We start from the raw sequence: 17078 nt of genomic DNA, 5'->3' as shown, positions 1-17078 counted from the left end.
CATTTCTTAAGAGATCATATTCAAAAGGGGGATTGTCAAATTGAATATGTTGATACTTTACATCAATTAGCTGATATCTTTACCAAGGCTCTACCTAAAGATAGATTTTTTGAGCTTAGAAGAGAGTTAGGAGTGTTAGACATATCTTAGAATCAAAATCTATGCAAATTTTTGCATTTTTCGTAAACTTAACGCTTCATAATCGATTATCACTAAGTTATAATCGATTATTCATGCATCAAATTCAATTCTGGAAAATCTTGAGCAGATAATCGATTATCATTATGCATAATCGATTATCATGCAATTCTGGGCAGTAATTATTGAACTGATAATCGATTATCACGAGCCATAATCGATTATCACGCTGACAGTTTCAAAAATAGAGCCGTTGGAGCATCCCATAACGGCTATAAACGACCATAAACGGCTAGTTTGTCCATTTTTCTTATAAATAGCCCCCCATAATCGATTATTAGACACTCCTTTGCACCCAAATACTGCTGAAATCAAATCTAGAGCTCAAATCTTCTTCATTTCCCTTCACCTTCTCAAAATCTCATTTTCCCATTCTTCCTCCATGGCTGACTCAAGAAGGCACCGTCGCAGAACAGCTGGAGCCTCCTCTTCTTCTCAACCACGTCTTGCAAACATAGATGGATGGATTTCAGATCAAGGGAAACACGCAGACTTTGTTAATTCTTGGCAAGAAAGGAAGATCATGGCGGTAAAGTTTATTCGTCTTGACTTTTTCCGCTTCTATGGCTTTCAATTTCCAAACACTTTTGCTGAGCAGGGGTTAACGCATCTGTTAGAACAAAAAGGCTGCATTTATCCTGATCTGATAAGAGTCTTCTACTTCAACTTGCGCTATCGAGATGGGATAATATCTACTAAGGTCAAGGGAGTACGCATCATTTTAGATGATGACATATGGACCAATGTTGCTCAACTTCCCATCTGGGATGATGCTGTCAAAGTCCACTTAGGACTTGAAGATTTCAACAGGATGATGACTTTTCAATCCTTCCTACGTCATCCTGAACGACAAACAAATAGAAGGCAATTACTGGTTGGAGGTTTTAAAGTTGAAGAAAGGATGATCCACTACTTGATTGTCTGGATTTTATGTCCTAGAGCAACCAACCATGCTCAATGCTCTGAGCAGGATTTACTTCTATTGTACGGGATTCTAAATCACATACACATCGACTGGCCTGCTCTCATTGCTGACACAATGGTAAAAGCCAAGAAATCCCATTCATATCAACTTCCCTATGCTCTTCTTATCTCTAGGATTTTAGAATTCAAAGGTGTACCTGTTGAAGGAGAACTAGTTCAAAATATTGAAGCTGTGGGATCAGAAATTGGAGATACAACCTTTCGTCAAATGGGATTCATTACTAGAGGAAGAGTCCTTATTCACAAAGATGATGATCATCCTGATGTAGATGAAGATGATGACATGGACACTCATATGGCTGACCCAGTAAGTGCTGCTGCTCCGTCTGATGCTGGACCATCCAACATACCCTCCTCTTCCTCAACTTCTATGGAAGAACATTTTGCAAGGTTATCTAAACAATTGGAGGATATGAGTCTTGCACAAAAGACTCACTTTGAGGAGATTTATGAGTGGCAACGATCTGTTGATGAGTACATGGTTGATCAATTTCTTGATCTTGATGTTCGTCTATCTAACATCGAGAATCATCTCAACATTCAACCTCCCGAGAGATCTCCTAGTCCTGAGTTTTAGATATAGGTTCTATGTTAGACTGTTTTGTTGTTTACTTGCCATTTCATCTATGTTATAATTCTGTCTGTTATGTGTCTTCTTATAATGTAATCTTTATTTTCATAAATAAAATGATCTCTTGATTATATGCATCCTTTGATTAATTGAGGGGGAGATCATATTTAGGGGGAGCCTTTAACATCCGATCTTTTTGCTTCTGATCAAAAAGGGGGAGAAGAATAATACAAGGGGAGAAGTATAAATTATTACAGGTATTGCTAACCTTGTTGTTGTTTGTTAGCTTGTATGTTTTGCAGGTAAGCCAAACTTGCTTTTAAAATTGAATTTTTGATCATCATCAAAAAGGGGGAGATTGTTACCAATAAGGAGTATTGGTAAATCTTGAAGAAATTTGTTTTGATGATGCTACAAGAAGTTTTAGTTGCAGAAGATATTAGAATTAGTTAAAAGCAATTTGTAGAAATTAAATGTAGTAGGAAATTCTTGTAAACCTTGTAAACTTGCATTTTTAACTACAATAATCGATTATGATTAAGCAATAATCGATTATCACAAGTCATACTTGAATAATCGATTATCACTTCATATAATCGATTATCACATTTTTGAAAACCTATAACGGACTTGAATAATCGATTATCACTTACAATAATCGATTATTCATGGCAGTTGGGAGCTGACCTTTGGCACTCAGTGTACTTGGCTATATATTTTGTTTTGGAGAAATTAGAAAGTAACGTTTTTGAACTGAGAAAGCTTAGAACACTGTGTGTCAGAGGAACGTTCTCAGAAAGCTTTTTGTTCATTGTTCCCTTGCTTGGTCTTGTGAAAGGAGAGGCTCGCGTATCGTGTGTCGATAGTCGGAGCAGACTCTCTTCAAGTTAGCAAGGTGCTCTGCCTGGTCTTGTGAAAGGAGAAGCTTGTGAATCGTTGGTCGATTGCTGAAGCGGTTCTCTTCAAGTTGGTAGAGTGGTTCTATTCATTTTATTCTTGTTCATTATCTTGTAATCTGTTAAACAATTTTTTAGTGAAAAAGGTTAATCACTATTTATAGTGATTAACGACTGGACGTAGAATCTTTTGATTCGAACCAGGATAAAAATTCTGTGTTGATCTTCTTATTCCCTACACTCATTTTATTTTACGTATATCAACTGTTTGATTAATTTTCTGAAAGAAAATTATTTTTACTAAAAGGACCAAATTAAGTTTAATTGTGATCGAATACGCTTTCCGCTCTCTGAGTGTTAATTCCGCTGCGCTATACTCTTCGAAAAATACCCCCTCCGATACCATCAATTGGTATCAGAGCTTGCTTTGATAGTTTTTCAAAATTTGCGAAAATGGCTGGTCACAATCAAAACCATGTATATGCTGAGGGTGCTTCCATTAACAGACCTCCATTGTTTACTGGTGATAACTATGCTTTTTGGAAAGTTAGAATGGAGATTTTTATGGGGTCTGTTGATAGAGGTATTTGGGAAGCTGTACAAAATGGCCCTTATATTCCTATGAATACTGTTGATGGTGTAGAGACTGAAAAACCTTATTTTAATTGGACTGCTGAAGAAAATAGACGAGCTCAGTTTGATATTAAAGCTCGCAATATAATTTCATCTGCTGTTGTACTTGATGAATTTTATAGAATTTCAGTGTGTAAGACAGCACAGGAAATGTGGGAAGTCCTCAGAGTCACTCATGAAGGAACAGAGGACGTAAAGCATGCTAGGAAGAACACTCTCATTCAGGAATATGAGATGTTCAGAATGCAACCTGGAGAAACGATCTCTGATGTTCAAAAACGATTCACTCATATTGGAATCATTTAACAGGGTTGGGTAAGACTTTTGATACTGATGAACTTAATGTGAAAATTCTGAAATCTCTGGACAGGTCTTGGCAACCAAAGGTGACTGCCATCTCGAATCTCAAAATCTTACTCAGATGTCAATGCCAATCTTGTTTGGAAAGCTCCGTGAGCATGAACTTGAGCTGAGGAGATTGACTGCTGAAGAGGATCAAGGCAAAAGGAAAACTCTAGCTTTCAAGTCTGAAATTTCTAAAGGAAAAGCTCTAAGAGGATCGAAGAAGATGATTCTGATGATGAAGAAAATATGAGCTTGATGATAAAGAAATTTGCAAAGTTCATGAAAGCAAAGGGAAAGGACAAGTTTCACAAAGATAGGAAAGAAAGTCAAGAATCTCCATCAAACGTAAAGTGCTTTGGTTGTGGAGAAAGAGGGCACGTAAAATCTGAGTGTCCAAAAAGCAGGAAAAGTGAAGACAAGAAGGAGAGAAAATTTCAAAAGAAAAAGAAAGCATACATAGCTTGGGAGGATAATGCCTCTAGTTCAACAAGTTCAAGTGACACAAAAGAAGAAGCCAATATTTATCTAATGGCTGAACCAGAAGATACTGGAAGCCAAGTAAGTGATTCCAGTTTTGAATCTAGTGAATTAGACTTGCAAAAGGCTTTCTATGAATTGTTGATTGAATCTGAAAAGCTTGATGCTGCACATAAAAAACTTAAGAAAGAGCACAATGAATTAAAATTGAATTATGAAAAGTTGCTTGATGATGAAGTTGTCTTAAGAAATAAAGTTAGTTCTTTAGAAACAAAATTATCTAATGCAAATGCTACTGTTGAACCTGTTGAATGTTTGTCTTGTAAGAATCATATGTTTGATATTGACATACTTGAAAACTTACTTGCAAAGGAAACCAAGACTAATTCACATGCTAAGACAAACTTTAAGAGAAGAAATGTTAAAAATAGAAATATGCATCAAATAAATAAGTCCAAAGTAAGAAGAACTCGTAGAGTTTGGGTTGAAAAAGGGACTTTTATTAAAAACAAAGTAATCAATGCTTGTTGTTTTTACTGTATGAAGCATGGACACACATCAAACAAATGCAACATTAAACATTTTGGTGTTCCAAATGGTAAATATGCATGGGTTAAAGTTGTAAAATGATTTATACTTGCATGAACTAACCTCAAGGACCCATAATTAGATTGGGGACCTAAAACTCTTGCTAATTTGTTTTGTAGGAATCTACTAAGTCAAAGAAGTCATTGTGGTATCTTGACAGTGGATGTTCAAGACACATGACCGGTGACAAGAAAAGATTCATTTCTTTTGAGAAGAAAAAGCAAAGATTTGTGACTTATGGGGATAACAACAAAGGTAGAATCAAGGGTACCGGAGACATTGGTGGAGGAAATACATTAACAATAAGAGATGTGCTATATGTTGAAGGCCTCAAGCATAACCTCTTAAGCATAAGTCAATTATGCGACAAAGGTCTTAAGGTAACTGTTGAAAGTGATAAATGCACTGTTTTCTTTAAAGATTCTGCTGATATTGCTTTGCAAGGTGTTAGGCATAACAATATTTATTTGATTGATATTGAAAGTGCATCTAATCATAGTATTACATGCTTAGTTGCTAAAGAAGAAAATCCTTCGCTATGGCATAAAAGAGTTGCACATATTCATATGCAACATTTAAATAAATTGATTTCAAAAGATCTTGTGATTGGTTTGCCTAAACTGAAATTTGAGAAAGACAAATTATGCACTGCATGTCAAAAAGGTAAACAAACCAAATCTTCATTTTCATCCAAAAGCATGATTTCAACATCAAAACCTTTAGAACTTTTGCATATGGACTTATTTGGTCCATCTAGAATTAAAAGTTTTGGTGGAAATTACTATGCTCTTGTAATTGTTGATGATTACACAAGATTCACTTGGACTTTCTTTTTAACTCTGAAAAGTGAAGCTTTCAAAGCATTTAAAATTTTTGCTAAACGTATTCAAAATGAAAAAGATTTGAAAATCAAAACTTTGAGAAGTGATCATGGTGGAGAATTTGAAAATGAGTCATTTGATAAATTTTGTGAAGAATATGGCATAGCACATAACTTTTCTGCACCTAGAACTCCCCAACAAAATGGTGTTGTTGAAAGGAAAAATAGATCATTAGAAGAATTAGCTAGAACACTTATGAATGAATCTAATGTGCCAAAATACTTTTGGGCTGATGCAGTAAGTACTGCTTGTTATGTGTTAAATAGGATGCTTATTAGGCCAATTCTAAAATTAACTCCATATGAACTGTTGAATGGTAGAAAACCAAATATATCCCATTTGAAAATTTTTGGATGCAAATGCTTTGTATTAAATAATGGAAAAGATAATCTTGGAAAATTTGATGCAAAATCTGATGAAGCAATTTTTCTAGGATATTCTTTGACTAGCAAAGCTTATAGAATGTTCAATAGAAGAACACTAAAAATTGAAGAATCGGTACATGTTGTCTTTAATGAGATTGTAGACCTTGAGGTAAATCCTCTTGAGTCAAATAGACCCATTGCAGGTGATGAGGATTACTTAAAAGAAGCCCTTGAGGAGATGTATCTAAATGAAAATTATCCTCCGGAGCTTCAAGAAACACCACAAGTTGTTGATTCCAAAAGCTATCAACAACCAAGAGGACTATCTTTGGACAACATCATAGGAGATATATCAAAAGGGGTAACTACTAGAAATAATTTAAATAATTTTTGTCTAACTGTTGCTTTTGTGTCTCAGGTAGAACCTAAAAATATAAAGGAAGCTCTTCAAGATGACAAGTGGTGCATTGCTATGCAAGAAGGGCTAAATCAATTTGAAAGGAATGAAGTTTGGGAACTTATTCAAAAACAAGAAGAATTTCAAGTCATAGGAACAAAATGGGTATTCAGGAACAAGTTGGATGAGGATGGAAACATTACAAAGAATAAAGCAAGGCTAGTTGCTAAGGGATACTGTCAAGAGGAAGGTATAGATTATGATGAAACGTATGCACCGGTAGCCAGGTTAGAAGCAATTAGATTATTACTTGCATATGCATCTTTGATGAAATTTAAACTATATCAAATGGATGTAAAAAGTGTTTTCTTGAATGGTTTTATAAAAGAAGAAGTGTATGTTAGTCAACCTCCTGGCTTTGAAGATTTTAAATTTCCTGATCATGTTTACAAATTGAAAAAGGCCCTTTATGGTCTTAAACAAGCACCTAGGTCTTGGTATGAAAGACTTAGTACTTTTTTAATTGAAAATGAATTTTCTAGAGGAAAGGTTGATTCAACCTTATTCATTAAGAAAGTAGGAAAACACATTTTAATCGTGTAAGTTTATGTAGATGATATCATTTTTGGGTCAACTGATGATTCTTTGTGTGAAGAGTTTGCAAAAATAATGCAAGGTGAATTTGAGATGTCTATGATGGGTGAGTTAAACTTTTTCTTAGGACTACAGATAAAACAAATGAATGGTGGAACATTCATCTCCCAAACTAAATACTGTAGAGAAATTCTTAAGAAATTTGGTATGGATAACTGCAAAGAAGCTAGTACACCCATGGGTACTTCATGTTATTTAGATAAGGATGAAATTGGAAAAGGAGTGAATGAAACCATGTTTAGAGGCATGATAGGATCCTTGCTATACTTAACTGCTAGTAGACCAGATATTATGCAGAGTGTTTGTGTATGTGCTAGATACCAAGCCAATCCTAAAGAATCTCATTTGACTGTAGTTAAGAGAATTCTAAAATATCTTAAGGGAACTACTTCATTTGGACTTTGGTATCCCTCTGATGCCTCACCTAGTTTAATAGGATACTCTGATGCAGATTATGGTGGCTGTAAAATTGATAGAAAAAGTACTAGTGGAACCTGTCATTTCTTGGGATGTTCTTTAGTGTCATGGCACTCAAAGAAACAAGCATGTGTAGCTTTGTCTACCACCGAAGCTGAATATATTGCAGCTGGAAGCTGTTGTGCCCAAATTTTGTGGATGAAACAACAATTGGAAGACTTTGATATCTTCCTTGACAAAATTCCTCTAAAATGTGATAATACCAGTGCGATAAATTTGACCAAGAACCCCATAATGCATTCAAGAACTAAGCATATAGAAATTAGGCATCATTTCTTAAGAGATCATATTCAAAAAGGGGATTGTCAAATTGAATATGTTGATACTTTACATCAATTAGCTGATATCTTTACCAAGGCTCTACCTAAAGAAAGATTTTTTGAGCTTAGAAGAGAGTTAGGAGTGTTAGACATATCTTAGAATCAAACTCTATGCGAATTTTTGCATTTTTCGTATACTTAATGCTTCATAATCGATTATCACTAAGTTATAATCGATTATTCATGCATCAAATTCAATTCTGGAAAATCTTGAGCAGATAATCGATTATCATTATGCATAATCGATTATCATGCAATTCTGGGCAGTAATTATTGAACTGATAATCGATTATCACGAGCCATAATCGATTATCACGCTGACAGTTTCAAAAATAGAGCCGTTGGAGCATTCCATAACGGCTATAAACGACCATAAACGGCTAGTTTGTCCATTTTTCTTATAAATAGCCCCCCATAATCGATTATTAGACACTCCTTTGCACCCAAATACTGATGAAATCAAATCTAGAGCTCAAATCTTCTTCATTTCCCTTCACCTTCTCAACATCTCATTTTCCCATTCTTCCTCCATGGCTGACTCAAAAAGGCTGCATTTATCCTGATCTGATAAGAGTCTTCTACTTCAACATGCGCTATCGAGATGGGATCATATCTACTAAGGTCAAGGGAGTACGCATCATTCTAGATGATGACATATGGACCAATGTTGCTCAACTTCCCATCTGGGATGATGCTGTCAAAGTCCACTTAGGACTTGAAGATTTCAACAGGATGATGACTTTTCAATCCTTCCTACGTCATCCTGAACGACAAACAAATAGAAGGCAATTACTGGTTGGAGGTTTTAAAGTTGAAGAAAGGATGATCCACTACTTGATTGTCTGGATTTTATGTCCTAGAGCAACCAACCATGCTCAATGCTCTGAGCAGGATTTACTTCTATTGTACGGGATTCTAAATCACATACACATCGACTGGCCTGCTCTCATTGCTGACACAATGGTAAAAGCCAAGAAATCCCATTCATATCAACTTCCCTATGCTCTTCTTATTTCTAGGATTTTAGAATTCAAAGGTGTACCTGTTGAAGGAGAACTAGTTCAAAATATTGAAGCTGTGGGATCAGAAATTGGAGATACAACCTTTCGTCAAATGGGATTCATTACTAGAGGAAGAGTCCTTATTCACAAAGATGATGATCATCCTGATGTAGATGAAGATGATGACATGGACACTCATATGGCTGACCCAGTAAGTGCTGCTGCTCCATCTGATGTTGGACCATCCAACATACCCTCCTCTTCCTCAACTTCTATGGAAGAACATTTTGCAAGGTTATCTAAACAATTGGAGGATATGAGTCTTGCACAAAAGACTCACTTTGAGGAGATTTATGAGTGACAATGATCTGTTGATGAGTACATGGTTGATCAATTTCTTGATCTTGATGTTCGTCTATCTAACATCGAGAATCATCTCAACATTCCACCTCCCGAGAGATCTCCCAGTCCTGAGTTTTAGATATAGGTTCTATGTTAGACTGTTTTGTTGTTTACTTGCCATTTCATCTAGGTTATAATTCTGTCTGTTATGTGTCTTCTTATAATGTAATCTTTATTTTCAATAAATAAAATGATCTCTTGAGTATATGCATACTTTGTTTATTTGAGGGGGAGATCATATTTAGGAGAAGCCTTTAACATCCGATCTTTTTGCTTCTGATCAAAAAGGGGGAGAAGAATAATACAAGGGGAGAAGTATAAATTATTACAGGTATTGCTAACCTTGTTGTTGTTTGTTAGCTTGTATGTTTTGCAGGTAAGCCAAACTTGCTTTTAAAATTGAATTTTTGATCATCATCAAAAAGGGGGAGATTGTTACCAATAAGGAGTATTGGTAAATCTTGAAGAAATTTGTTTTGATGATGCTACAAGAAGTTTTAGTTGCAGAAGATATTAGAATTAGTTAAAAGCAATTTGTAGAAATTAAATGTAGTAGGAAATTCTTGTAAACCTTGTAAACTTGCATTTTTAACTACAATAATCGATTATGTTTAAGCAATAATCGATTATCACAAGTCATACTTGAATAATCGATTATCACTTCATATAATCGATTATCACATTTTTGAAAACCTATAACGGACTTGAATAATCGATTATCACTTACAATAATCGATTATTCATGGCAGTTGGGAGCTGACCTTTGGCACTCAGTGTACTTGGCTATATATTTTGTTTTGGAGAAATTAGAAAGAACATTTTTTGAACTGAGAAAGCTTAGAACACTGTGTGTCAGAGGAACGAGCGTCCGTTAATCCCCCCAACGCTCGTCCTCCTCATTCTCAACGAACGTTCATTAATCCCCGAAACGAACGCTCGTTATTTCACTTCATTCCCAACGTCCGTTCATAATTCCCCCAACGCTCATTATTTCTCTTCATTCTCAACGAACGTTCGTTAATCCATCAAACGAACGCTCGTTATTCCTCCTCATTTTCAACGAACGTTCGTTGATCCCCGCAACGAATGCTCGTTATTTCTCCTCATTGTCAACGTCCGTTTATGATCCCCCAACGCTCGTTATTTTTATTTGTTTGTTTTTCTTATTTTATTTTATTCTATTTCATTTATTTTTGTCTATCTTATTTCATTTCTTTTATTTTTATGTTTATTTTTATTTATTATTTTATTTTGTTCTATCTACTTATTCTAGATATTTACTTATCCTAAAATATATATTTAATAATGCAATATTTACAATTTAAATAAAGGAATTTATGAAAATACGTTTTAAAGGTTTAGGCACATGTGTGATCGCACGCATCGTCCTTGTGCTAAAAACCTTTTCCCTTTCTTAATTAAAATTACAAAAAATATGTTTTAAAGGTTTTGGCACATGTGTGATCGCACGCATCGTCCTTGTGCTGAAAACCTTTTCCCTTTCTTAATTAAAATTACAAAAATATGTTTTAAAGGTTTAGGCACATGTGTGATCGCGCGCATCGTCCTTGTGCTAAAAACCTTTTCTTTTCCTTAAGTAAAATACAAAAAAAAAGTATGAAATCTTCAAAAAAACCAAAAACATCAGCAATTTTAAACAACAAACAATCCTCCTATCCAAAACTACGTGATCCTTGATTCTCCATCGAAAGTGGAGATACGTAGGAGCAAGGCTAGCCCTTGTCAGGTTTACTTTCCCAAAAATCCAAATTTATCCGTTATCATTTTCTCAAACAAATCTTTCAATCAATTTCTCAAACAAATCTCTCAAACATTTTCAATAAGAACTACGTAACCCTGATTTCTCATTTTGAATGAGAATACGTAGGAGCAAGGTCAATCCTTGTCGGGCCCAAAAAAATAAAAAAGTATGTTTTGTTTATTTGGAATTTTATTTTAGGGGATAGTTAAACATTTTGAAAACCACATCATATTCGTGCATTTAGTTAAAGGTACTGCCTTAGGGCAGGCGTTGTGGGGTACTAACACCTTCCCCACGCGTAACCGACTCCCGAACCCAGAATCTGGTTTTCGCGGACTGTGCTTTATCGTTTTATGGTTTTCCCGTAGTTTCCCATAATAAACTATGGTGGCGACTCCAAATCTCTTTTCAAAACCCGTAATTTTTTTGGATCGTCGTCCCGTCACGATTCCGGTTGCGACACATCCAAAATCTATAAGTTGCAGCATCATCAAAACACATCTTCAGGTTTTACCAATACTCCTTATTGGTAACAATCTCCCCCTTTTTGATGATGATCAAAAACTCTCTTTTTAAAAGCAACTCAGGTTTACCTGCAACATATATAAACTAATTGACAACCACAGTTAGCAGTACCTGTACAATTAAAAACTATTTTTTTTTTGAAATCCTCCCCTTATATTTCTTCTCCCCCTTTTTGATCATAAGCAAAAAGAATAATGTAATAACCTCCCCCTTAATATGAGCTCCCCCTCAAAAATGGAATATATGCAAAAAATAAAAGCTCATTATATTAAGAACAGAAAGGAATTACATGAAATTGATAAAGATTAAGAAACTAAATACCATAAAGAAAATAACATAACAATCAAACTTAGAGGCCTAAAACCTAGAATTCAGGACTAGGAGAACGTTCAGGAGGTGGGATATTAAGATGACCCTCGATGTTAGATAGGCGAACATCAAGATCAAGAAATTGATCAACCATGTACTCATCAACAGATCGCTGCCACTCATAAATCTCCTCAAAGTGAGTCTTTTGTGCAAGACTCATATCCTCCCATTGTTTAGATAACCTTGCAAAATGTTCTTCCATAGAAGTTGAGGAAGAGGAGGGTATGTTGGATGGTCCAGCATCAGACGGAGCAGCAGCACTTACTGGGTCAGCCATATGAGTGTCCATGTCATCATCTTCATCTACATCAGGATGGTCATCATTTTTGTGAATAAGGACTCTGCCTCTAGTAATGAATCTCATTTGACGAAAGGTAGTATCTTCAATTTCTGATCCCACAGCTTCAATATTTTGAACGAGTTCTCCTTCAACAGGTACACCTTTGAATTCTAAAATCCTAGAAACAAGAAGAGCATAGGGAAGTTGATATGAATGGGATTTCTTGGCTTTTACCATTGTGTCAACAATGAGAGCAGGCCAGTCGATGTGTATGTGATTTAGAATCCCATACAACAGAAGTAAATCCTGCTCAGATCTGAATGTGGGTCACAACAACAACCCAAGGGGAAATCAATTTGTTAGGTTCACCCCAATCCCTATGACCTACACTGAATTGTTACCTAACCTAGTCAAAAAGGGTCTGGTCGCCATTTGCCCGATGAAGCCTGTACAGCCGCCGTACCCTAGGGGTTATGACGCAAATGCCAGGTGTAGTTATCATGCAGGAGGCGTTGGCCACTCGACCGAAGGATGTATGGATCTCAAGTACAAAGTTCAGGCTCTGATAGATTCGGGTTGGTTAAAGTTTCAAGAGGACCAGCCCAGCGTCGATACTAATCCGTTGTCCGGGCACGGAAGTTCCTCGACGAACGTCGTCGAGGTTGGAAACCATGATCTGATAAGAGATGTGGGCGAAATCCGAAGTTCTAGGAGGTTTATCTTTGAAGCTTTGTTGAAGAAGGGCCTAGTGAAGGGCGATTATGATTTGGGTATAGCGTGCGCACTCCATCCGGAGGTCGGGCACTCTATTGAGGAATGTATGGAATTCGAGATTTTTCTACAAGACTTACTTGATAGAAATCTGATGCAAGTATGCCGCAAGGTCAGAGAGGAAGAAGTATTTGCACAAACTGGTGGAGAATTTGATGTGACTTTACCCGAACCTTTGGTGATCCATTTTACTAGGACCACCCCTGCACTGGTAACTGAAGGAAATCCGTCTGTTGTCATCCGAGTGCCAACTCCTTTCCCTTATAAGAACGAGAAAGTCGTCCCATGGAGATATGGGGCAACTGCATTAGATGAGGGAGAATATGCAAATTCGACTGTGGAAAACATATCAGGCATTGGTGGAATGACCAGAAGTGGTCGAATCTTTACACCACCAGAATTGGCGAGAGAAAGAACCAATGATAGGGAAGCAACAATGGCTGCAAAAGCAAAGGAGTTCTTGAGGGGGAAGAACGTGGAGGCCGAGGAGACCCCCGACAAAGAGGAGAAGAGGGAAATATCTGAAGAAGAAGTTGGTGAATTCCTAAAGTTCATACAACAGAGTGAGTACAAAGTGGTGGAACAGTTGAACCGCATGCCTGCCCGGATCTCCTTGCTAGAATTACTCATGCACTCTGCCTCCCACCGAAAGTTGTTGATGAAGATACTCAGTGAGGCTCATGTGGAACAAGGTATTTCTCTGAACAAGTTCGAGGGCATTGTTGGCAACATCGTTGCTAATAATTACCTCACCTTCACTGATGAAGAGATACCTGTTGAGGGGAGAGGTCATAACAAAGCCCTTCATGTCTCTGTGAAATGCCTGGATCACGTGATAGCACGCGTCTTAGTGGATAATGGATCCTCCCTGAACGTCATGCCAAAAGCAACCTTGGAGAAGCTACCCAGTGACGGAACGCATATGAAGCCAAGTTCTATGATTGTGAGAGCCTTCGATGGTAGTAAGAGGGAAGTGATGGGAGAGGTAGAACTACCAGTCCAAGTCGGTCTGTGTGTCTTTCAAGTGACATTCCAAGTCATGGACATCCTCCCGGCCTATAGTTGTCTGTTGGGTCGCCCTTGGATCCATTTTGCAGGGGTTGTGCCTTCTACACTACACCAAAAGTTGAAGTATGTTATGGGAGACAAGCTGGTGATAGTGGAAGGAGAGGAGGATTTCCTGGTGAGCGAACCATCATCCTCCCGTTATATTGAAGTAGCCGAGGAAGCTCTCGAGGCAACTTTCCAATCTCTGGAGATCGTGGGAAACGCCTATGTGGAGCCATTCGCGGTCAACCCGCATCTGTTGCGTGCTTCTATCATGATGGCCAAAGTCATGTTAAAAGAAGGTTATATGCATGGGAAAGGTTTGGGTAGGTATGGACAGGGGCGAGCATTCCCTCTGGAGGTCGTCGAGAACAAGAATAGGTATGGCCTGGGATACAAGCCCACCAAGGAGGATAGGAGAAGGCTGATAGAAGAAAGGAGAGAGCGCAGTCTGGCTCGGATGGAAAGATGGGAGCCCAAAGTGGGAAGAATTCGTATCTGTGACCTCAAGGAGAGCTTTCGCAGCGCTGGTTGGGTTAACGCTGGCCACATAGCAGCTGTGGGAGATGAAGATGGGTCGGAAGGCTCCAGTTTCGTGTGGGCCTGCTCCCCGGATGCACGACTCGGCAACTGGAAGATGCTGGATTTGCCCGTGATGCTTAATTTGAATAAGATGTAATAACTTTAATTAATCCTATAGCTTTACCCGGGGCTTTAGGATTCATGACTTACGGGTTGACGCTTTTAGTTTGTTATGCTCAGCGCGATAATCAAAGTGTGTTTGTTTGTGTTTTATCATCATTTTGCATTCCTCGTCGTTTTTCCGTTTATTTATTTCCTTTTCATAAACTCAAATAATGCAGATATGACAATGAATGTTTTGAAAGTAATTATGTTGATATTCCTGTTTTTGGGCGCCTTGTCAATAATACGGAAGATGATTGTGATGATGACTCGGAACCCCCTCCTGAACTGTTAAGACTAGTGGAACAAGAGTGTAAGGAGATGAAACCTCACCAGGAAGATGTTGAAGTACTCAATTTAGGGAAGGGGGACGAGGTAAAGGAGGTGAAGATCGGTACAGCCATGAAAGCAGAAGTGAAAGAAAAATTGCGTGTCTTATTGAGGGAGTTCAGGGATGTGTTTGCTTGGTCTTACAATGACATGCCAGGCCTCGATACAGATATTGTACAACACAAGCTCCCACTCAAGCCGGAATGCCCACCGGTAAAGCAAAAGCTAAGAAGAATGAAACCGGAAATGTCCTTGAAGATCAAGGAGGAGGTACAGAAGCAATTCGATGCAGGGTTTCTAGCTGTGGCGAGATACCCAGAGTGGGTAGCAAACATTATACCGGTGCCTAAGAAGGATGGTAAAGTTCGGATGTGTGTCGATTATCGAGATTTGAATCGCGCAAGCCCAAAGGACAATTTCCCATTACCACACATCGACACCCTAGTTGATAATACAGCCAAGTATTCACTGTTTTCGTTCATGGATGGTTTTTCGGGGTATAACCAGATCAAGATGGCGCCAGAAGATATGGAAAAGACGACTTTTATTACATTGTGGGGCACATTTTGTTATAAAGTGATGTCTTTTGGACTCAAGAATGCTGGGGCAACATATCAAAGGGCGATGGTGGCACTTTTCCATGATATGATGCACAAGGAGATTGAAGTTTATGTGGACGACATGATCGCGAAGTCCGAATCAGAAGAAGAACACGTCCTCAACTTGAGAAAGTTATTCGAGAGATTGAGGAAGTATAAGCTTAGGCTGAATCCCGCCAAATGTACATTTGGAGTGAAATCCGGGAAATTGTTGGGCTTTATTGTCAGCCAGAGGCGGATAGAGGTGGATCCAGACAAAGTGCGAGCGATAATGGAAATGCCTGCGCCTAAAACGGAAAAAGAAGTTCGAGGGTTTTTGGGAAGATTGAATTACATTACTAGATTCATCTCCCACTTAACTGCTACTTGTGAACCACTGTTCAAGTTGTTACGAAAGAATCAGGCTGTGGTGTGGAATGAGGATTGTCAGGCCGCTTTTGAGAGAGTCAAACAATACTTACAAGACCCTCCTGTATTACGTTCACCAGAACCAGGAAGGCCACTCATTTTGTATTTGACTGTATTGGACAAGTCAATGGGTTGTGTATTGGGTCAGCATGATGAGGATGGCAAAAGAGAGCACGCTATATATTACTTGAGCAAGAGGTTCACAGACTGCGAACAACGATATTCATCGTTAGAGCGGACTTGCTGCGCATTGGCATGGGCCGCTCATCGTTTAAGGCAATACATGTTGAGTCATTCCACATGGTTGATATCCAAGATGGATCCTATCAAGTATATTCTTGAAAAGCCTGCTCTTACTGGAAGGATAGCTCGATGGCAGATGCTATTGTCAGAGTACGACATCGTATATGTCACTAAAAAATCTGTCAAGGGTAGCGCACTAGCAGAATACCTGGCTCATCAACCCCTTTGTGATTATCAACCAATGCAACCTGAATTTCCCGATGAGGATATCATGGCTTTATTCGAAGAGAACAAAGAAGACCGAAACGAAAAAGCATGGACGGTGTTATTCGACGGAGCCTCGAATGTGATGGGACATGGAATAGGGGCAGTGCTTATCTCCCCAGAGCGTCAGTATATACCAATGACGGCAAGGTTGTGTTTTAGCTGCACAAATAACATCGCTGAATATGAAGCCTGTGCCATGGGTATTCGAGCAGCAATTGAGTCTAAGGCGAAAATTCTGGATGTGTATGGAGATTCAGCTTTGGTCATCCATCAATTTAAAGGAGAATGGGAAACTAGGGATACAAAATTAATTCCCTACCAAGCTTACATCAGGGGATTAATGGAGTATTTCGATTCCATCACATTTAACCATATACCTCGAGAAGATAATCAATTAGCAGACTCACTGGCCACCTTGTCGTCAATGTTTGAGGTTGATCAAGATGCAGAATTACCAAGAATCAAGATGAAAAGCCATGCAGAGCCAGTATATTGCCACTTCATCGAGGAGGAGTTAGACGGTAAACCTTGATACTTTGATATCAAGCGTTATCTTAAAACCCGAGAATACCCTGAGGATGCGTCTGAAAACGATAAAAGAGCA

Source organism: Vigna umbellata, chromosome 2 (assembly GCF_029865625.1).
Source record: "Vigna umbellata cultivar VRB3 chromosome 2, Vumbellata_1.0, whole genome shotgun sequence".
In the NCBI taxonomy this organism is placed as follows: domain Eukaryota; kingdom Viridiplantae; phylum Streptophyta; class Magnoliopsida; order Fabales; family Fabaceae; genus Vigna; species Vigna umbellata.
Note: the sequence above shows the minus strand (reverse complement) of the source record.